The sequence below is a fragment of the Suncus etruscus genome, chromosome 10, assembly GCF_024139225.1.
Source record: "Suncus etruscus isolate mSunEtr1 chromosome 10, mSunEtr1.pri.cur, whole genome shotgun sequence".
NCBI lineage: Eukaryota > Metazoa > Chordata > Mammalia > Eulipotyphla > Soricidae > Suncus > Suncus etruscus.
In genome coordinates, this window is record NC_064857.1 from 3,518,549 (window position 1) to 3,541,923 (window position 23,375).

Consider the following 23,375-nt stretch of genomic DNA (forward strand, 5'->3'; position numbering starts at 1 on the left):
AAGTAATTTATGTATTAAAAGTTATAAAGGGGAGAGGGTTGGGGCCATAGTAATTGCATACAGTAAAAATACAGCAGGTAAGGCACTTGTCTTGCTCATCACTGATCCAAGTTTGATTCTCCTCAAGGGTGATCCCTGAACAGGGTCAGGAGTAGAGTGCTGAGCACTACCAGGTGTGCCATCTTCTCAAAATTACTTCGGGAGGGGTCGGAGCTGTGGCGCACAGTAGGGTGTTTCCTTGCATGAGGCTGACCCAGCACGGACCGAGGATATGGTCCCCAAGCCAGGAGAGATTTCTGAGCACAGAGCCAGGAGTAACTCCAGACTGTCACTGGGTGTGGCCTGAAATCAACAATAACAAAATTTACTTAGGGAGCCAAGGAGAGATGGTTCAAGTGGCAGAGCACAGACCAAACACATTCAGGTTACCTCTAAGGCAACAAATGATCCCCAGAGTGTGTGTGTGTGTGTGTGTGTGTGTGTGTGTGTGTGTGTGTGTGTGTGTGTGTGTGTGTTTTGGCCACAACCCAGCATTGCCCAGAGGTAACTTCTGTCTCTGCACTTAGGAGTCACTCTTGGCAGGTTTGGGAAACCATATGTGATGCCAGAGATCCAACCTGGGTTGGTGGCATGCAAGCAAACTTCCTACTGGCTGTACCATTGCTCCAGCCCCTGTGATCATAGATTTTTTTGGGAGAGGAGCAAATGCTCAAAGTCTTATTCTCCTGTTTTTTTGTTTGTTTGTTTCTTGTTATTTTTTGTTTTGCTTTGTTTTGAATCACACCTAACAGTATTCAGGGATTATTTCTGGCAGGCTCAGGGGACCATATGGATGCCAGGAATTGAACCCAAGTCGTACGAATGCAAGGGCCCTACCTGTTGTACTATCTCTCTGTCCTCCTTGAGATAGCGCTGGTATTGTCATTTATTGAACCATTTTAGATATTATTTTGGTTTAAACTCCCTCTAAGTAATTGTTCTTTAAAAAAAAAAAACTTTATCGATTGATTGGCTTTGGGGCCACACCCGGTAGCACTCAGGAGCTACTCCTGGCTCTGCAATCAGAAATCGCCCCTGGCAGGCTGAAGGACTATATGGGATCCTGGGAATCAAACTGGGTACTTCCAGGTCAGCTGCATGCAAGGCAAACGCCCTACTGCTGTGCTATCTTTCTGGCCCTGAGTAATGGTTCTTAATTTGTCCACTCAAATTGTTATTTTGAGTTCTCGTAGATTTCAGAAACATAACTATTAAGTTTGTAAGCATATTTTGTTGTTCTTGGCATGCATTGTCAAATTGAAGTGCTTTCCAAAAATTGTAATTCAGATCATCATCAACAAGGTGTTGAGGTGTTTTTTTTTTTGCTGCACCCCATATGTATTTGTATGTGTATTGTTCAAATAAACAATTTGCAACCTGAAGATCTTCAAGTGCCTATAAATAATATTTTCCTATTTTTCATATTTGTCTCTCAAGTCCATTTTCTTAGCATGACACGACTTTTCACGTTTTCCCACTTCTCAGTTGGGTCACGATGATTTAAGATTTGTATTGTCCAGGTTCTTTTAAAAATATAATTGGTTAGCAAGGTGTGAAATGTTGTTTGGGGAGGAGGGAGCAGCACACTTTCAGCACACCGGTGGCATGGGGTATAGATGCCACTAGGGCAAGCAGTGCAGTCATTCACAGGCCTGGTATCCCTGTACAAGAATGATCTCTGAGGGGCGGATAGATAGCATGGAGGTAGGGTGTTCACTTTGCATGCAGAAGGTCAGTGGTTCGAATCCCGGCATCCCATATGGCCCCCCGAGTCTGCCAGCAGTGACTTCAGAGCGCAGTCAGGAGTAATCCCTGAGCATTTGTGATTGTGACCCAAACAACAACAACAACAAAAAGAATGATCTCTGGGGCGGTCCTTCTTAGAGCCCTAGTGGGAAAAGGGATCTGTGAGAACATGTCCACCCTTCCCTGACCAGCTGCACTGTCTGATTCCTGACCCTGACTGTCGTTCTCTCACCCTTTGGGCTGGCTTCTCTTGGATGAGACTAGGCCATTAACCACTCTCACAGATACTCTTGCACATCTGGAAATGATCTGGGAATGTGGTATGTCAAGTATCTGTGTCCAAAGATCGTTAAGGGGGTGCTAGAGCAATAGCACAGTGGTAAGGCATTTGCTTTGCACATGGCCAACACAGGACGGACCCCAGTTCGAATCCCTGGCATCCCATATGGTTCCCCCCACACCCCCTGAGGCTGCCAGGAGCAACTTCTGAGCGCCACCTGACCCAAAAACCAAAACCAAAGCCGAAACCAAAACAAAGATCATTAAGGACTATGACCTGTGGCAGCTGAGAGTTGCTGGAACACAGAAATCAAGGCAGCCTGGCTCTGGTCTCTGGACTTTCCCAAGAGATTTTCTCTTCTCTTTATTGGAGTTCTCTCCTCTCTTCCCCTCTTCCCCTCTTCTTCTCTCCTTCCTTCCTTCCTTCCTTCCTTCCTTCCTTCCTTCCTTCCTTCCTTCCTTCCTTCCTTCCTTCCTTCTTCCTTCCTTATACCCTTCCTTCCTTCCATTCTTCCTCCTTCCTTTTTTCCTTCCTTCTTCCCTCCCTTCCTCACTCCCTTCCTTCCTCCCCCTCCCTCCTTTCTTCTTTACATCCTTCCTTTCTTCCTCCCTTCCTTCCTTCTTTCATAATTTTTTTGTCTAGGGTACTAAGCGATATGGTGGTGAGCAATGTAAGAGGAGTCTACCCCATGAACTATCGTTTACCGGGTCTCAAGCATCCAGGTTCCTTTCCTGAAAGCAAAATTAGAGTATTTTTCCAAGACGTTACCATATTGAATACTTTGAATACTGTATTTGGAGTCTAATATGATATAGCACTGAAATGTGAAACTAGGGCAACCTACTTATATCTCCAAGAACCACTGTGGCCAAAGAATTTAAAGTTATTATTGACATATTAAAATTAAGACATTAAAACATTCTAATAGTGAGCACTGTAGTGGGAATCCCTGTCTTTCAAATGCATTCTGCACCTGTTTTTGTGGATAAACGCATTAGAAAAGTATTATAGTATTCTATAAAGAGCAGTGGATTGAACACTTACTCCATCTAAACAGTTACTGCAGGCTTCTTTGAAGTATAAAAGAGAATAAAGGCTTTTGTGTTTGTCCGCTTCCACTCAATTTGTTTCCTTCTCTTCACTATACCCTAGCGCCTACGGTGTTTGAGAAATCTACTATTTCTTTTCTTTTTTGTTTTTTGTTTTTTTGGGCCACACCCGGCGGTGCTCAGGGGTTACTCCTGGCTGTCTGCTCAGAAATAGCTCCTGGCAGGCACGGGGGACCATATGGGACACCAGGATTCGAACCAACCACCTTTGGTCCTGGATCGGCTGCTTGCAAGGCAAACGCCACTGTGCTATCTCTCCAGGCCCGAGAAATCTACTATTTTAACCAATGTGTTTCTTCCTGCAGTTATTCTAAGTATCACACAAGTGGTATCATTCTGTATTTATCCTTCTTCTGGCTTACTTCATTTTAATATAATATCTTCTAGTTCCATCTATATTGCTGCGAATTGCATGATGGCGTAATTCGTTACAGTTATGTAGTATTTCATTGTATATATGTACCACATCTTCATGATCCACTTGTCTGTTGTTGGACATCTAGGTTGATTTCCAAGTCTTAGATATTGTACTGAATACTGCAATGAATAGAGGTGTGCATACATTCTTTTGGAAGAATGTTTTTCTGTCCTGGGGTAGATCCCAAGAGAGGGATTGCTGGGTCATTTGGCAGCTCAATTTTGAGTTTACTGAGAACATTCCGTACTGTTTTCCATAGAGGTTGGACCAGGCAGCATTTTCACTAGCAGTGGATGAGAGTTCCTTTCTCACTACATCCCCACCAACAGAGATTGTTTCCATTATTTTTGATATGTGCCATCCTCACTCTTGTAAGATGATACCTCAATGTTGTCCTGATTTGGATTTCCCTAATGATAATTGGTAATAAACATGTTTTCATGTCTGTTGGTCATCTGCTGGTCTTCCTCAGAGAAGCATCTGTTCATTTCCCCCCTCCCCATTTTTCAGATTTTTTTTTTAGGTTTTATAGAGCTAATCTTTGTACTTTGTATATCCTAGATATAAATCTTTATCTGATATACTGAGTGCAAAAATTTTCGCCCAGTCAGTTAGTTGTCTTCTGGTTTTTTTGTTTTTGATTTTTTTGTTTTGTTTTTGTTTTTGGGCCACACCCAGCGTTGCTCAGGGGTTACTCCTGGCTGTCTGCTCAGAAATAGCTCTTGGCAGGCATGGGGGACCATGTGGGACACTGGGATTCGAACCAACCACCTTTGGCCCTGGATCGGCTGCTTGCAAGGCAAATGCCGCTGTGCTATCTCTCCGGGCCCTGTCTTCTAGTTTTAGCTCATGTTTCTTTTGCCACACAAAAACTCTTTTGTTTGATGTAGTCCCATTTATTTAGGTTTGATGTTATAGCTGGTGCCATTGGCACCCTCTCATTGAAGACTTCTTTAAGATCTGAGTCTTGGAGTGTTTTGTCTATGTTTTCCTCAATGAACTTTTTGCCTTCAGGTCTGTGTTTGAGACTTGTGTAGTCTATGTAGCAGTGGTGTCTGTAAACACTAGGCAGTCTCAATTGGTCAATCTGCATGTGTATAGAGAGATAGGGAGGGCAGAATCAAGGAGGAAGTTCAGGGAGCTGGGTGCAGGAGCCAGCCTTGCATGCCCTAGAGTAGGATGGATCGCTGTTCGATCCCCTGGAGTCCCATATGGTCCCCCATGCTAGGAGCGATTTCTAAGCGCATAGCTAGAGTAGCCCCTGAGCATCACAGGGTGAGGCCCCCCAAAAAAAGCAAAAAAAAAATTGGTCAGTTTATCTTTCAAGTGGAGAGAAACTTTCTCTAATTTTAGAGGTTTCTAAGAAAGAAGAATTAGGTGGAAAATGTTGCAAATTATTCTGGTTAGACACAATAGACAATATTTGTAATTTATAGACAACATTTATAATTTATAGACAATATTAATAATTATGTGAGTGTATGGTATTATTAAAATAACTCAATTCCATGTCAATTTTGCCACATGAAACTTAATGTTGGACTTAAGGTAGCTTTAAGTGTGGAAATCTCAATGGTACTTGGTTGTGAATATCTGAAAGATGGAAATTTATTGAACTAGTTTAAAGGTCTTTAATAAGTACCAGAAAGGTACTTATTTGGGTCTTGCTCGGTGTAAGAATGTTTAGCAATTTGATTCCAAATTGACAGTGTAATTTCAAGATTCCCTACTAGACCTTTATTTTTAAATTTATTATAATAATAATTATTATTATTATTATTATTTGTTTTTTGGTCACACTTGGCAGGGCTCAGGGGTTACTCCTGGCTCTGCACTCAAAAATCGCCCCTGGCAGGCTCGAGGGACTATATGGGATACCGGGATTCGAACCACTGTCCATCCTGGATCAGCTGCATGCTAGGCAAATGCCCAACCACTGTGCTATCTCTCCGGCCCATCCCCTAGACCTTTAGTACTGAGTTCTAGGCTGCTAACTTGGGAAGCTGGCATGCTCTGGGGGAGTGGGAGGATACGGAAAAGGGCTTGGAAAGAGGCCAGAGTGCAGAGCCAAGAACAGCCCTCTTTAGTGCTCCGACTTGGAGCTGGGCGCATGTGCTTGCCTGTGGTGGCCAGGGCAGCAAGACCACCCACTGGAGGATGAAGTGAGAAAAGGAGGTTAGAGAAAAGAGCGTAGATGCGTGTTTTATGCAAGAAAGATAATGGAATTTTGGTTGTTGGAAAAGACGGAGGGAATTCTGTGAGAGTGTAACCAGGTGGCAAATTGGAATAAGGAAAAAACTATATGGTCAAACTGGATTGTTATTAGTATGTCTCTAAATTATCTAAATGGTCTAATGTTTGTTATATAAAGAATTTTATGGAAAAGGAGCTTAGATGGAAATCAAGTTTTTTCCAGATTGGATTTAAAATTATATGCATAATGGGGGCCAGAGAGATAGCACAGTGATAGGGCATTTGCCTTGAATGCAGTAAACCCAGGGTGGTCAGTGGTTTGAATCCACGCATTCTAGAATAAAGTTTTTATTTTCCTAGTTGTGTGGTCTCGCCCTTCAACTCTGGACCCTAACAAAGTGGGAGAGAAAGTGAGAGAAAAGAGGAATGCTGAACTTGTCCATAGTGGAAAGCAAAATTCACATTCCAAGCAGGGAATTACTGACCATTTCTCCAGAATGGGAAATGTACCTTACAGTGAGAAAATCCACACCTTAGAAAGGTCACATGGCAGGCTTCTTCTCAGGTTCTGAGCAGGGAGAGTCGCCATTTTGTAAGGACCACATGGTGTAAGCCACATTCTAGGTCTTCACAAACCTATTTCTATACACTCTGCCCCAAGCTACCTGGCCATATTATGTAGCTTATCAGGGAAGGACAAGGGGAGCAGTAGGAAGGTACCCCTAGACAAGAACCAATCATTTTAAGTATCAATCAAAAGTTGGGACCTCCCTCTATCCTTTCCTTACATAATCTTCCTCATGACCTTGGGTGGGGCTCATCTTCCTCAGGAGGTGGCCCTGGCTGGCCAGTGTGGGGGGTCTTGTTGGCAGACAGGTTAAAGTATTAAACTTTAAGAAACAAAGCAAAAAAGAAAATCCACACTTAGGCAGATGGGACCAAAGAGGCCATTGAGTAAGGAAAGGAAATACACATCTCAGATGTGGGCAAATGGACACCTTTTCTTTGCCAAGTTAGTCTATAGTTTTCCCACTTGCCCCATAAGTCTGTTGTTAGGGTTGTTGTCAAGGAACAGTTGCTGGTCTTTGATATTCTTTTTGTTTTTTTCTTGTTTGTTGTTTTTTTTTTTTGTTTGTGGTTTTTTTTTTGGGGGGGGCACACCCCGGCGCTGCTCAGGGGTTACTCCTGGCTGTCTGCTCAGAAATAGCTCCTGGCAGGCACGGGGGACCATATGGGACACCGGGATTCGAACCAACCACCTTTGGTCCTGGATCGGCTGCTTGCAAGGCAAACGCCGCTGTGCTATCTCTCCGGGCCCTGGTTTGTGTTTTTTTTTTTTTGGGGGGGGGTCACGCCCTGCAGAGCTCAGGGGTTACTCCTGGCTCTATGCTTAGAAATCATTCCCGGCAGGCTCAGGGGACCATATGGGATGCCAGGATTCAAACCACTGACCTTCTGATTGCAAGGCAAATGCCTTACCTCCATGCTATCTCTCCAGCCCAGTCTTTGATATTCTTTTTTTTTTTTTTTTTTTTTTTGGTTTTTGGGCCACACCCAGCGTTGCTCAGGGGTTACTCCTGGCTGTCTGCTCAGAAATAGCTCCTGGCAGGCACGGGGGGGGGGGGGGGGGGGTGACGACACCATATGGGACACCGGGATTCGAACCAACCACCTTTGGTCCTGGATCAGCTGCTTGCAAGGCAAACAACGCTGTGCTATCTCTCCGGCCCGGTCTTTGATATTCTGACCTTGATCCTTGTTCGAGAGTGGCATCGCTCCTCCAGAGAGTCCAGCCATGCTGTAGACCTGGAAGTTTGCATCTCAATGGTTCTCTAGCCTCTGAGATGTTTCCTGGGCCTCAAAGCCTTCCACTAGACAGTGCTTTTCCAATGACACTTTCTCAGGTTCCTCTTCTTTTCCTGCAATATAACTCCAAGTTTGTTACTAAAGGTCCTTATTAAAAGAGAAGGGGAAATCAACGTTAAAGAACTGAATTTGGTTTGGGGGCCACCCCTGGCAGTGTTCAGAGACTGCTCCTGGCTCAGTGTTTGGGGTTACTCTTTGGAGGGAGGGGAAGGAGTCAGGCCTACGTCTACAAAGAAAGTGCTCTAGCCCTTTTTGCTCTCTCCATATCCCCGAAATTGGACTTCTATGCCCTCAGGAGGAATCAGCAAAAATAGAGGAGACGCAGGGAACACAAATAAATGAAAGCCAAAAACAGTTCTCAAGTCTAAGTCAATACTGAATAAAGGATCTGTTAGGCAATTTTTTTTTTAAATCAGGGACTGGGGCAGGGGGTGGGGGGACGGAGAATAGTACGATGTTAGGGTGTTTGCCTTGCACACAGCTGATCCAGGATAGATGATGGTTTGAATCCCGGCATTCCATATGGTCCCCCATGCCTGATAGGAATGATTTCTGAGAACAGAGCCAGGAAGAAGCCCTGAGCACTACCAGGTGTGATCCCCAAACACACACACACACACACATACACACACACACACACACACACACACACACACACACACACACACACACACACACACCAGGGGTTGGAGAAATAGTACAGCAGGTAAGATATATGTCCAACCCGGGCTCAGTCTCCAGCTCCCCATATGGGTCCCAAGACCACAGGAATGTTTCCTAAGCATAGAGCCAGGAGTAAACACACACAACAGAGTATGCTCCCCATTCCCCCCAAAACAATAAATTTTGAAACATTTTTTAATGTATCATTTTCTCTCCAAAGACCCTAGTAAAGGAGAGAATGCTCAGAATACAGAACGCTTAGAAGGATCCTGAACAAACCAGTAGTTGCATACTCCAGCCAGAATTTCATCATCAAGCAGAGAAGCGGAAACCTCCTAGACCTGGTGTGTGGTAGGCCCGCTGACATAAGCTACAGAGGGAGATACCGAGTCACAGTCAGTCTTCGGCTAGCGTCACCCAGGGTCGCCTCGTAGCCTCCCACGGGTGCAGACTCATGACTAACTTGGCTGAGACACATGGAGAGAAAAAGATGTCCTTGCTTGCTCTGCAAAAAGAAACTCTTCTTCAGATTGGGGCACTATGGACACTTCTTAAGGATTTACAGATTTCTCACAGCTTGACAAATTTGCTTGGCTTGTCTGTCTAGTGGATTCTACTATGATTCACTGTTCCCGAAAGAAGGGGAATGGGAATGCCCCTGATTCAATGTCACTATGTACCTAAAATACTACTGTGTAAGATTTGTAATCCACTTTGGTCAAAATTAAAATTATTATTAAAAAAAAAAAAGAACTGGGGTCAGTCACCTGAAATTCAGTGGGAATTTCCCTATGAGAACCTATACCACACCTAATCCAATTTCCCAGGAAAGCAGCAATTACATTTTTCTGTGAGGAACAATCTGGTTACTTTATTAATAAACACATTTTGTTATTTGCTAAAAAAAATAAAAGAAGAAGAAGAAGAGGAACAGACGCTGGAGTCAGGGAAACTGGGTGACTCAACTTTAGTGTATGGGGACTTGCTTTTGGCATCTGCTGCCTTCTTCAGTCAACTCTTTCTCCCTTTCCCTTTAAATCTGTTCTGGCTGCACCCTATTATTCTATAGGCCTGGGTTTCCCCTCTTTGTAATTCGATGCCCCATTCAGCCCGTTTAGGAAGCTGTCTTACTTTACATTAGTCCTTCTTGGCTGCCGCTAGCCACTGGCCTTTGCTGAATGGGTGGTTTGTTTTTTGTCTTCAGCCTTTCTGCATCGAGGGAGACTATACCCTCTCAGGATTCAATTATATAGTTAAGTATGGATTTCACATCGTGGTGTATTCACAGCTATCAAAGGAATAATAATAAAAAAAGAATGATTACCTTATTATTTTTGTGAAATTCGCTTACTAAAAATATATTTTAAGATAAACGCTCTTCATCAACCACCTCAGCAAAGCTAATTTTTGTTTTCTTTTGAAACCTTTTTAGTTTTTTAATCAGCAATACATCAAGATCAGATAAACAGTAAAACAGCCCAAGAATTATTGCGTTAAAAAATACCACTAACATGCCACACCAAGCCTTAAAATCTTGCACCTAATTTCAACCCATTTTAACTATTGGTTTTGTGTTTAACTGTACTCTTAAAAAGCTTGTTTTTGTAAATACTTTTTGACATTTTTTATTTTTAGGTGTTACATATTGTTTTCTTTTTTTATTAGAGGTGATTATTTTTTTCCACTCCTCTATTCACAGCATATCATCATAGCTCCTTCTGTTTATATTTTCTTCACTTTCATAACTTTGGTTTGATCAATATATAAAGCTGCATTACAGACATCTAAAATTATTTTGAACTGCCTTATAATGCAATATTTTCTTTCCTTGTATTATTCAACTCTGCCCTCCCTGTCCCACTCCAGTTTTAACAAACTTGTTTCATTTGCTTTATTTTGCACACATCATGGAAATAATCTTTTAATCCATTTGAAAACAGGTATTCATTACATTTATGTTCTTTGTGTCTTCACATATGTTTTAATCTGCAGAAGGGTATGACTGAATGTTTCAATCGATGAACAACCTCTTTGGAGATTCACTATTCCTCTCTTCAGTTCTCTCTCCCTTCTGGATCCCATATATATTATATATACATATACATATATATATGTATATATACATATACATATACATATATATGTATATATACATATACATACATACATATATACATATACATACATACATACATATATATATATATATAGGGCCACACTCAATGATGCTCAGGGGTTCCTCCTGGCTATGTGCTCAGAAATTGCTCCTGGCTTGGGGGACCATATGGGATGCCAGGTATCAAAACGAGGTCCATCATAGGTCAACCATGTGCAAGGCAAACACCAATGCCCTACTGCTATGCCACCTCTCCACCCCCCATATGTTCTTTTTTTTTGTTTGTTTGTTTGCTTTGCTTTGTTTTGGGCCACACCTGGTGACACCCAGGGGTTACTCCTGACTATGCGTTCGAAATTGCTCCTAGCTTGGGGGGACCTCTCCGCCCCCCATATATTCTTTTTTTTTTTGCTTTGCTTTGTTTTTGGGCCACACCTGGTGACACCCAGGGGTTACTCCTGACTATGCGCTCAGAAATTGCTCCTAGCTTGGGGGACCATATGGGATGCTGGGAATCGAACCGGGGTCCATCCCCATCCGGGGACAGCCGTGTGCAAGGCAAACATCCTACCGCTGTGCCACTACTCCAACCCTTCTCTACTCATATTTACTAGTAAGACGCGAAAGGCTGATTGACAACTAGGTAGTCCTGGATGAACCTTTAGAAAGGCCAAGTCATTTACTGCAGTTCCTCCATCATGATTACTTTTGAGATTAATTTATATCTCCCAACCTAGAGTGTATTAACTAGTTGACAGATTCTATGTACTTAAAATAGCAACACTAAAACATTTGGACATGCTGTTGCATAGTTTGGATTGCATCTCAATTACCCCCTTAACTACAGACTGTGTTTTCTATAGCATACCAGACTTGCCAGATGTCAAAATTTTGTTCCTATAATTGTTTCTCATATTTTTCAAGTTCATCTTCTCTCACATACTGGGGAGTTTTCAGGAGGGGGCAGAAATAGATAGGCCTTGTCTTTATTATTCACCAGAAATTACAACTTTTTTTTTTCCATTTTCAGGGCCTTTAAAGTTTTGAAATACATTTACCAATAATGAAATCAGTACTCACAAAGTTTTGGATTAGTATTGCATGATCTCTTAAACTTGAATGTCATATAAATTTGTAGATTGTGTCTGAATTGTTCTCTCTCACCATGCTGGACATGAGGCTGAGAATATATTGACTGATGAAATACATGCTTGTTGAATGAATATGATGACAAATGAATAAGAATTATTTAGCGACTAAGTTAATAAAGGAATAAAGATACAACTATTACTTTTTTCAATGTTTGGTAACACAGCATTTTTCTCAGATACTTTTGCTGCTTCTTTTTAAAATCACCCTAAACTATATGATTCTAATATTTATAGCAAGTAATGCTTTTAATATTAAATATTTGAAATGATGACTAAAGAATTATTCTTTTTGTTTTGTTTTGGGGCTTTGGGATCACACTGGGCAGTGCTCTGGGGTTACTCCTGGCTCTGCACTCAAAAATCACTCCTGGCAGGCTCAAGGGACCATATTGGACATCAGGGATCAAACCCAGGTCTGTCCCGGGTTGGCTGCATGCAAGGCAAACACTCTACCACTGTGCTATCGCTACACCTCCAGAATTCTTTATTCTTTATATTTGTATTCTTTATTCTTTATCTTGTCCCATATTTTCTCTGCCCAAACCCAGAATGACCTGCACAAGTAAAGAACCTTCTTTCTGGCTCCTTGAATTCTTCCCTGGCTCCATTCTTTTAGATACTGTTGTCTATTTATTTATTTATTTAGGTTTTTGGGTCACACCCGGCGGCACTTAGGGGTTACTCCTGGCTATGTGCTTAGAAATCGCTCCTGGCAGGCTGGACGACCTTATGGGATGCCGGGATTCAAACCAAGGTCCGTCCTAGATTTGCACGTGAAAGGCAAACGCCCTACCGCTGAGCTTCACTCAGCCCCTGTACTTTATTCTTGAAAAGATTTCTGGGGGAAGTTTTGGGCCACACCCAGATTATGCCTGGCTCTGTACTAAAGAACCATTCTTGGCAGTGCTCAGGGCACCATATGGAATGCCAGTGATGGAACCTAGGTTGGCTGCATGCACGGTAAGAGCTTTACCCACTGTCCTCTCTCTATTACCCTAGTTTCACATATTTTTTACATTTGTTTGGTGTTTGCTAAGTTTTCCCAATTCTCTTATGAAAGGCACCAAATACCTCATTGACCGTTTGTTAATGAAGTCAATTTTAATATTCTTGGTGGAACAAGCTGATCCATTTAATTTTTTAAAATCCAATCTTTCTCAAACTTGCCAACAGGAACTCCTGTTGCTACAATAAACAGAAGAGGGAATTATTTATTGGTATATGGGTGGTCTGTTCTCTAAGTTGGACAGAGTTAGCAACTTCATGCCAATAATTTACATAGTTAGGGAAGCATTTTGTTTCCCTCAAGAACAGTTCTAAACCATGATCTCACATAGCCCATCTGACCCTCCGTCACTCTTCCCAGAAAAAGCAAAAGGTCACAGATAGGAAATTCTGGGTCTTCTGTGCCGCCTGAATACTTATCGATACTGAATGGCCAGTCATTGCACTCATTCTAGGAAAAAAAAATGACCTTTCTTGACTCTATCCTTCAGTTCTTCTATCTCTTCTACAAGTTTTTCAACTTGATTAATTCTCTTTCTCCTCTCATTTTGTTTTTGTCAACTTTAAGCTAGAGCGAAACTAAATCTGAAGGCCCCAAACCTTTTTCTTTTTAAGCATCTTGCTGCTTTGTTAAGGTTTTTGTTTCTCTTCTTTTTCTCCTTTTTTTTTTTTTAAGTTTAACCAATTGCATTTATTATACTTTTCCTTTTCTTCTGTTTTGGTTTTTGGACCACACCCAGCAGTGCTCAGGCATCCTAGCTCTGCACTCAGGGATCACTTCTGGCATATGGGATGTAGAAAATCAAACCAGGGTTGGTGGCATGCAAGGCAAATGGCCTACCCACTGTGTTATTGCTCCACTTCCAGGACTTATTTCCTTTAATCTTATGCACCCCCAAACATTGCCTTGATTTCTAGCATGAAAGATGTTTGTTCCAGTCTGCTCCCTTCCCTCCAACTGTTCAATTTTACAACTTCTCACTTCTTCCTCTGATCACATGATGCTTTTCATTTGTCATCTACTTGAATCCAAACAAAAGGCAAATGGGGCCCAGCTTAGAACTAGTTTAGCAAACTTGTTCTACTCACGCATGTTTAAAAAAAAAAATACAAGAAAGGAAGAGAAATCTGGCAAGATGCATGTAAGTGCTTAACTGTTCTTCTCACATTTCTGATTAAATGCTAGACAAGCAAAACAAAGACCATAAAAAAAGAGGGCCAGACAACCAGAGACTGCAAGCCTGCATAAGAAGAGACAGCAGGAGTAATAAGTAAAACTCCACAATTGTGGGGGCCAGAGCAGTGGTGCAAGCAGTCAGGCATCTGCCTTGCATGCGCTAGCCTAGGAAAGACCATAGTTTGATTCCCCAGCATCCCTTATGGTCCCCCAAGCCAGGACTGATTTCTGAATGCATAGCCTGGAGTAACCCCTGAGCGTCACCAGGTGTGGCCCACCCCCCCCCCCCAATAAACAACTCTCCATAGTTGTGGGTGGGATCCTGGAATGCATAGATTTATGGAAGGGAAGGAAGGAGTTGGCAATTAAGTGTCAAGAGTGAATGGTTCGGGGCCCAGAGAGATAGCACAGCGGTGTTTGCCTTGCAAGCAGCCGATACAGGACCAAAGGTGGTTGGTTCGAATCCCAGTGTCCCATATGGCCCCCCGTGCCTGCCAGGAGCTATTTCTGAGCACACAGCCAGGAATAACCCCTGAGTACCGCCAGGTGTGGCCCCCCAAAAAAACCAAAAAAAATAAATAAAAAAGAGTGAATGGTTCCCAGGGTCCGAGAACAGAGAACTGTGGTACATTTGCATATTGGAGTGCCGACCAATTTTAAGAAAAGATGCCGTCATGCAATTTGCCACTCCGTGGATGGAACTGAGAGTGTCATGAAGTCAGCCAGGAGAGGGACAGACTTTGCCTATGGGTTTCTCATATATGGATAAAGGAGCAGAATATGGGAATAACAAACAGTTAAGGGCAGCAGAACTCCAAAACTCATCTACGGAACTGAGCTCACCATGGCAATGGGATGGAGCAGAGGAAGTCTTCAGGGAGGACCCTGAGCCAATGGTGGAGTAAAGCGACATTGGTGGAAGGTGTGGGGTTGTAGGCCTGAAATCCTACCGAGTCTAGTATTAGAGATCACTTGGTTTCAGGTAACAACAGAGTGTGTGAAGGGCTAACACCCACAGCCAGGCTTCTCTGGAGACCAGTGGCAGCAGAGCACCATGACTGAGTGTGGGGGGACATTCAATGCTAGATACAGCTGACCCTCAAGTATCAACCAGATGTGGCACTGGTGAAGGCATGTGTTCTGTTTATGACTGAAACCCAACTACAATCAAACAAATAAAGATTTTATATGTATGGTGCTTAAATAAAGATTTTATATATATAGAAAAAATCAACTAAATGATCTACAGTGTGAGACAACCAGTTTTCTGTTGCTAGGTAGCCTAGGGCCCAGGCATGAGCCAAAGCAGACTGTGGGTCTGGAGCTTGGGAGGTCCAAGAGACAGGCTTGAGCTTCATAGTGGGGAGGAGGGGGCATTCTGTGGGCCACTCTCTGTACTGTAGTTGTGCCACATACCCTGGGCTTTTCTGTCTCCAGCAAGAGGCCTAGTTCCCAGCAATACTAGTCCAGGAAGCTTGAACCAATGTTCTTATTGAGTGTTCAACTCTAGAATGGCTCCAGCTACTCGATTCCTTTGTGCGCAATGCAACAAATGGATCAGAACCAGAGTCCACAACTGGGGGTGGGGGGGTGGGGTTCTGCCTGAGGAAGCTACGAGTCCAGATTACATGACTGATGCAAACTGGGTTTTACAACCCCATAACCCCATAGTTGGTTGTGTCTTGAATGCAAGGATCACGCAAAGAACAGCCCCCAAAAAGATGTCCGAGCACATGATAAGCAGAAAGGAATCAAAAGGTGGCTTCACATTCAATCTTGGTGCTCCAGGCAGCACTTGTTTCTGACGTGCTTCTGGGGCGGCCACTGTCATGGGCTGGGCCAGGAAGAGCAGATGGTTGGGTTGCTGGACTCATTTGGGTGGCTAGCAAAGCCTTCCCACTCGCCCCGCTACTGTCACCATCTGAACCTGAGATTAGCCATATCACTTCTTGTGATATGCATCTCAGCTTAGCTCCACATCCTGAGACCAGCATACAACCTTGAAAACAAGAAAACAAGAATTTCCTGGAGAGAAGAGAGGACAACAACGGAGGGGGACAGCTTGCCTGAAATACTGAAAATGAAGTTATAATAATGTTTAAGGGAAATAAAAGAACAAATCATTAAACAAAATGAGACTGATAGCAAGGATAGAGGAAATATTGGGAAGCTTCATACAAAAATAATAGCTTTAAGACATATTTAGTAAGAGAAGGATATTACAGGTGGTATTTACAGTAAACAAGAAGAAATAGTCAATAGAGCTGAGGAGCTGAAAAGCATAGCAGTGAAAAACACCCAAACAGAATAGCAATAGAAAAATGAACTTCAAAATGTAAAAAAAATGTAATCCTTTATGGCTCCATTAAGAACGAAAAAATTCTCATTATAAGGATCCCCAAAAGAGGAAAGAAAGAGGTAAATACCCTATTTTAGGAAATAAAACTGAGGCGCCAGAGAGATAGCATGGAGGTAGGGCATTTGACTTGCATGCAGGAGGTCGGTGGTTCAAATCTTGACAGTCCATATGGTCCCCCGAGCCTGCCAGGAGCGATTTCTGTGCATAGAGCCAGGAGGAACCCCTGAGTGCTGCTGAGTGCGACCCAAACAAAACAAACAATACAAAAACAAAAACAAAACAAAACAAAAAGAAAACCGAATTTGGAGAAGAAACTAAACAACCAAATCTAGGAGGCTCAAACAAAATAAACCACATAATTAAAGTGGTTACAGCAAAATGTAAAGGACATTCTAAGGAGCCGGAGACATGGCATGGAGGTAGGGCATTTTGCCTTGAATGCAGAAGGATGGTGGTTCGAATCCCAGCATCCCATATAGTCCCCGAAGCCTGCCAGGAGCATTTCTGAGTGTGGAGCCAGGAGTAACCCTGAGTGCTGCCAGGTGCGACCAAAAAATTAAAAACAAACAAAAATAAATGTAAAGGACATTCTAGAAGAAACCAGTTACTCAGAAGGTAATTTTCTAGAAGCTATCAAAAGCAGTGTAGAGATTCAGTGCTCTGAAAGAAAAAGAATTTCAACCAAGAATCCCTTGCCTATTTATTATTAAACATGGAAAGAGAAGACTTTCACAGATTAAAAATAATTCTACAAATCCATCACCGCCAAACTAACTTTACAATCTTAAAGGACACACAACATAGAAAACTATCTGACCAACAAGTTGAAAGATGGGCTGAAGGGACAGGACAGCAGATAGGGTGTTTTCCTGATGAATAGCCAACCCAGGTTCAATCCCCAGAGGCACATCCAGTTCTCTGAGCCTACCAGGAGTGACTTTTTTGTTGTTGTTGTTGTTTTGGGCCACACCCAGCGGTGCTCAGGGGTTACTCCTGGCTGTCTGCTCAGAAACAGCTCCTGGCAGGCACGGGGGACCATATGGGACACCAGGATTCGAACCAACCACCTTAGGTCCTGGATCGGCTGCTTGCAAAGCAAGCACCACTGTGCTATCTCTCCGGGCCCACCAGGAGTGTTTTTTGAGAGCAGAGACAGGATTTAATACTGAGCACTGTTGGGTGTGCTACCAAAACAACAACTACAACAAGAAGTAGTTGTTGTAGTAGTAAACCAATAAAATTATATACTACTGTGGGTATGGTGGAAACAAAGGTAAAAATGTGCCCTACTAAATTAAAATTTGTATCATCACCTGCTAGTCCCCATCTTAGGGTTGTGTACATAAACCTCAGGACAAGCTTAAATCAAAACCTCTTGGGGAAAACGATAAGAAACTGGGAAATGGAATAAAGCATGTCACAGAAGAGCATTGTTAAAATATAAGGAAAACGGGAGTGACCATTGGGTGTGGCCCCAAATAAGAGCCAAAAACAAAATATAAGAGAAAATGGTATATATAAAGTGAAGGACAATAACAAATCAAGAAAACACTCAGAAACTAAACAAAAAAACATTTTCATATAATTATCTTGAAGGCTAATGTTGAAACTCGCGAATGTGGGCCCAGAGAGATAGCACAGCGACATTTGCCTTGTAAGCAGCCAATCCAGGACCAAAGGTGGTTGGTTCAAATCCCGGTGTTCCATATGGTCCCCGTGCCTGCCAGGAGCTATTTCTGAGCAGACAGGCAGGAGTAACCCCTGAGTATTGCCGGGTGTGGCCCAAAAACCAAAAAAAAAAAAAAAAAAAAAAAGAAAAAAAAAGAAACTCGTGAATGAACCTGGCATTGAGTGGCATTAAATCCTGGTATTGAGTAAAATTAAATTCATCTTTTTTGCTTCCTACAGGACACACATCTCAGCTTTCAAGATAGAAACTCACAGTAGATGGTTGAAAAAAAATAGAATCCTACAATTTTTTTTGAAAAGCTGGCAAATCTTGGGTCAGAGAGCTATTACTTTGGGTAAAGCACTTGTCCTGCACACAGCTATCCCAGCTTTACTCCCAGTCACCCCATAGTCAGTCCCCTGAGCCCCTCCAGGCAGGAGGGATCCCTGATTTCAGAGCCAGGAAAAGCACTAACCACCGCCAGGTGTGACCCAAAACAAAAATAAAGAAAAATGGGTAAACCTTTACTTATATCAGATAAATCTATGCTTAGAGCAGATTTCCAATTAGAAAATGGAGATCTGAAGTGCTTATATGGAAGACAGAGTTCTTTTTTTTTTTGGTTTTTGGGCCACACCTGGCGTTGCTCAGGGGTTACTCCTGACTGTCTTGCAAGTGCTCAGGATCTGTAGGAAGACACAAAATCAATATTCAAGAGGGAAATCAATCAATGGCAACAGAAATTTTCAAAGAAACAAGAAAAGTCACAGTTTGGTCTTAGAAATAAAGCAACTGGGGCCTGGAGAGAAAGCACAGTGGTGTTTGCCTTGCAAGCAGCTGATTCAGGACCAAAGGTGGTTGGTTCAAATCCCGGTGTCCCATATGGTCCCCCATGCCTGCCAGGAGCTATTTCTGAGCAGACAGCCAGGAGTAACCCCTGAGCAATGCCGGGTGTGGCTCCAAAAAAACAAAAACAAACAAACAAACCAAAAAAAAAAAAGAAATAAAGCAACTGGGGCCGGAGAGATAGCATGGGGGTAGAGCATTTGCCTTGCATGCAAAAGGATGGTGGTTTAAATCCTGGCATCCCATATGGTCCCCTGAGCCTGCCAGGAAGATTTTTTTTTTTTTTTTTTGGTTTTTGGGCCACACCCAGCGTTGCTCAGGGGTTACTTCTGGCTGTCTGCTCAGAAATAGCTCCTAGCAGGCACGGGGGACCATATGGGACACCGGGATTCGAACCAACCATCTTAGGTCCTGGATCGGCTGCTTACAAGACAAACACCACTGTGCTATCTCTCCGGGCCCGCCAGGAAGATTTCTGAGCATAGAGCCAGGAGGAACCCCTGAGCGCCACTGGGTGTGACCCAAAAATAAAAAATAAAAACAATGGAGAGATAACACAGAATGTTTGCCTTGCAAGTGGCCGATCCAGGACCTAAGGTGGTTGGTTCGAATTCCAGCATCCCACATGGTCCCCCGTGCCTGCCAGGAGCTATTTCTGAGCAGACAGCCAGGAGTAACCCCTGAGCATAGCCGGGTGTTTAAAAAATTAAAAAAAAAAAAAACCGGAAAAAGAAATAAAGCAACTGGAAAAGATTTAAAAGGAAGCAAATAATAAAAGTCAGCACTAATAAATTAGAAAGGCAACAGTAGAAAGTTTATTTTTTAAATTCAAAAGACCTAAAAGCTTTATTTTTTAAGAGATAAGTAAAATCGATTAACTTGTAGATAGGCTTATAATAAAAGAAGTGAAAACTAAAACATAATCAGAAATAAACGAGTTTGTAGTAGACAGTATAGAAATTCAAAAGACAATAAGAAGATCAATAATTCTATGCCAATAAATTGATAACCTAAGAAATAAGGTTTTAGATAACAGCAACTTAGGAAGACTAAGACCGGGAATGGAGATCTGAATAGATCATGTTTGGGAATTGGAAAATGATAAAAATAATCCCCCCCAAATAAAAGCCTGAACTAGATGGCTTTACCAATAAATGTTACCAAATGCTATTTTTTAATTATTCATTAAAAAAATCAAATAGGGGCTGGAGCAGTGGTGCAAGCAGTAAGGCATCTGTCTTGCCTGCCCTAGTCTAGGACAGACCATGCATGGTTCGATCCTCCGACATCCCATATAGTCCCCCAAGGCAGGAATGATTTCTGAGCGTATAGCCAGGAGTAACCCCCGAGAATGACTGGGTGTGGCCCAAAATCCAAAAAAGAAAAAATATCAACTAGTATGCTGAAGAGATAGTACAGCCTGTGGGGTACTTGCTTGCATGCAACTGAACTGGTTCTATCCCCCAGTATTCCCCCAGACAGTCCTTAAGCTTTCCAGGAGTGATCCCTAAGTGTAGAAACAGGAGCAAGCCCTGAGCACTTAATCAAAATAAAATAAATCAAAATTAAATTGAATTTTAAAATATCAATGAAGAAATACTAATAAATTGTATGAGTCTAATATTACTTTGATACTAAAAACTAAACAGCACATCACATTTTTTTACTCATTTGCCCATGGGAAGAATTGCTTCAATTTCTAATTGCTAATAGAAATAACTTTTGATACATGGAATTAAATGATTCGTTACCAAATCATTTTGTAGACCAAAGAGATAGTGGACAGCTTAAGCCACTTGTTTTGCATGCAGCTGACCCTGATTCATTTCCTGACACTCAGATGCTCTCTCAAGGACTATCAGGAAGACCCCTAAACTGAATCAGGTGAAGCCACTGGATGTGGCCTAGAACAACAACAACAACAAAAAAAAACACAAAATAAATGAACAAAATTTTGTTGCAGTCCTCTATGCAATGATAAGAAAAAGAAATTAGGGATCAGAGCAATAGCCCAACAGCAGGGCATTTGCCTTGCATGCAGCCGACCCAGGATGGACCTGGGTTTGATCCCCAGTATCCCCTAGGGTCCCCTGAGCCGGCCAGGGGTGATTTCTGAGCACAGAGCCAGGAGTAAGCCCTGAGTGCTGCTAGGTGTGATACAAAAACCAAAACAAACATATAAAAAAAAACCCTACTTATAATTACATCAGAAATCAATTTAGTACAAGAAATTCTATACAAGAACAAGACATTAGGGCCGGAGAGATGGCATGGAGGTAAGACGTTTGCCTTTCGTGCAGAAGGATGGTGGTCTGAATCCCAGCCTCTCATATGGTCCCCTGTGCCTGCCAGGGGTGATTTCTGAGCCGAGAGCCAGGAGGAACCCCTGAGCACTGCCAGATATGACCCAAAAAACAAAAGAAAAAAAGAACAAGACATTAAAAGATGGAAAGACATTCCATGTAAATAAGGAAACTTATATTAAAATTATATCATATATAATTTAGAATGTCCTTTATATCAAAAATAATGTACAGATTTAATATAATCCCAGTGAAGTTACAGTGATATATACATATATCTTGTTTCATTATTTTATGTTTATATAAAGGAAATATATGAAATATATCTATCAGTATATATTATATATTGATTTGAAGTATATAAATACATATAAAAGAAATAGAACAAAAATACCAAAATTTATGTCGTTATCAAAGACCTCTCTCACAGTTACAGCAATTTTCAAGAAAAATAGAACCATGTTTTCTGATTTCAAACTATATATACTACAAAGAGACAATAGTTAGGATGGTACATTGGGGGACCAGAGAGATAGCATGGAGGTAGGATGTTTTCCTTGCATGCAGAAGGATGGTGGTTCGAATCCCAGCATCCCATATGGTCCCCTGAGCCTGCCAGGAGCAATTTCTGAGCACAGGAGTAATCCCTGAGCGCTGCCGGGTGTGACCCAAAAACCAAAAATTAGTTAATTAAATTAAAAAAGGTGATACATTAGTTTAAGTCTAAGACATCCAGATTAATATAACAGGATCAAAACCCCAGAAATAACCCCTTTCCACTTCTTAATATTTATGATAAAGTTTATACAATGGAGAAGACAGGCTCAACAAATGGGCTGGGAAACCTGGGTAGTTATGTGCAGAGTGATGAAACTGGACTACTTTTTCTTTAATCGAAGTATGAAAATGGTTCAACATGGATCAAAGACCTAAATGTAACCCCTGAATCTATGGAAGATAGCATCGGTGACCTGTTTTAGAGTTACAGATGTTGTGGGACTTCAATCGCAACAAGATAGAAGGTGAAAGTGTAAGCATTAAAGCCTACATTGTGATGGTAAGCTTTTGCAAGGCCAAAGAAAACAGAAAGAAAAAGAAAAGACAGTATAATGAGTAGAAAATACTTGCACGTCTGCTATGGAGTCTATACCCAAGGAACATGAAGAACTCACAGCAACAACACTGAAAATACAAGTCAGTGTTTCCATGGTTTGGTTTGGGGCCATGCCAATGATGCTCAGAGCTTACTCCTGGCTCAGGAGTCATTCCTGAAGTTGCTTGGGGGACCACGTATGTGCTGGGGATTGAGCGCAGGTTAGCTGCATGCAAGGCAATTGCCTTATCTGCTCTGTTATCTTTTTTTTTTTTTTTTTTTTTTTTTGTGGTTTTTGGGTCACACCCGGCAGTGCTCAGGGGTTATTCCTGGCTCCAGGCTCAGAAATTGCTCCTGGCAGGCACGGGGGACCATATGGGGTGCCGGGATTCGAACCGATGACCTCCTGCATGAAAGGCAAATGCCTTACCTCCATGCTATCTCTCCGGCCCCTGCTCTGTTATCTTGCCAGCCCCAGCAGAAGTAAAATTATCGTTTTGGTTATTGGTTTTGGGGCCACACCTGGCAGGCTCAGGGGTTACTCCCAGCTCTGCACTCAGAAATCACCCGTGGCAGGCATAGGAAGCCTGGAATCGAACCAGTTCCCTTTCAGGTTGGCTGCATGCAAGGCAAATGCCCCACCACTGTGCTATCTCTCCAGTCCCAACCTTGAAGCTTATTATTTGGAATTACAGAACGCTGCCACCTTCCAAAACAATTCTGTTGCTTTAAAAACGTTTATTTTTCTCAAAGGCGAGGTGGCGCTGAGGTAAGGTGTCTGTCTGCCTTGCAAGCGCTAGCCAAGGAAGGACCGCCCCCGAGTCCCATATGGTCCCCCTAAGCCAGGGGCAATTTCTGAGCCCTTAGCCAGGAGTAACCCCTGAGCATCAAACGGGTGTGGCCCGAAAACAACAACAACAACAACAAAACTTTATTTTTCTCAATGCCATTTTACACCAACTACCTGAAAGTTCAAAGGTCCCTATTTGGTCTGATTTGGTAAGCAGCCATTTCAGACAGGGAGTTCTATCTCCATTAAGTTATATGCAAAACCTTTTGAGCATTTCCAGGCCTCAAGACAGAGCTCAGAACTTAGCGCATCATTCAAAAACATGCCAAATTGCATAGTGGAAGAGCCTGGAAGCTATTTTAGTAGACACAACCCTATGGAATGGATTCACTGCACATCCACAGTGAAAGTCAAGCAGATGACCCTATAAAGGAATAAGGTTAGGAGCCGGAGCAATAGCACAGCTGTAAGGCATTCGCCTTGCATGTAGGCAACACAGGACAGAATCCAGTTTGAATCCCAGCATCCCATCTGGTCTCTCAAGTATGCCAG

The 23,375-nt window shown here is 42.4% G+C and overlaps 1 protein-coding gene across 1 annotated transcript in view; it reads right to left on the reverse strand.

Moving 5' to 3' along the window:
- Positions 1–7,240: 7,240 nt before the first annotated feature.
- Positions 7,241–23,375, reverse strand: part of LOC126020452 (epidermal retinol dehydrogenase 2-like) — a 185,798-nt gene continuing 169,663 nt past the window's right edge. The window contains exon 7 of the mRNA XM_049781928.1: positions 7,241–7,264. The gene's annotated coding sequence lies outside the window, so the exon portion shown is untranslated. The remainder of the gene's footprint in view (positions 7,265–23,375) is intronic.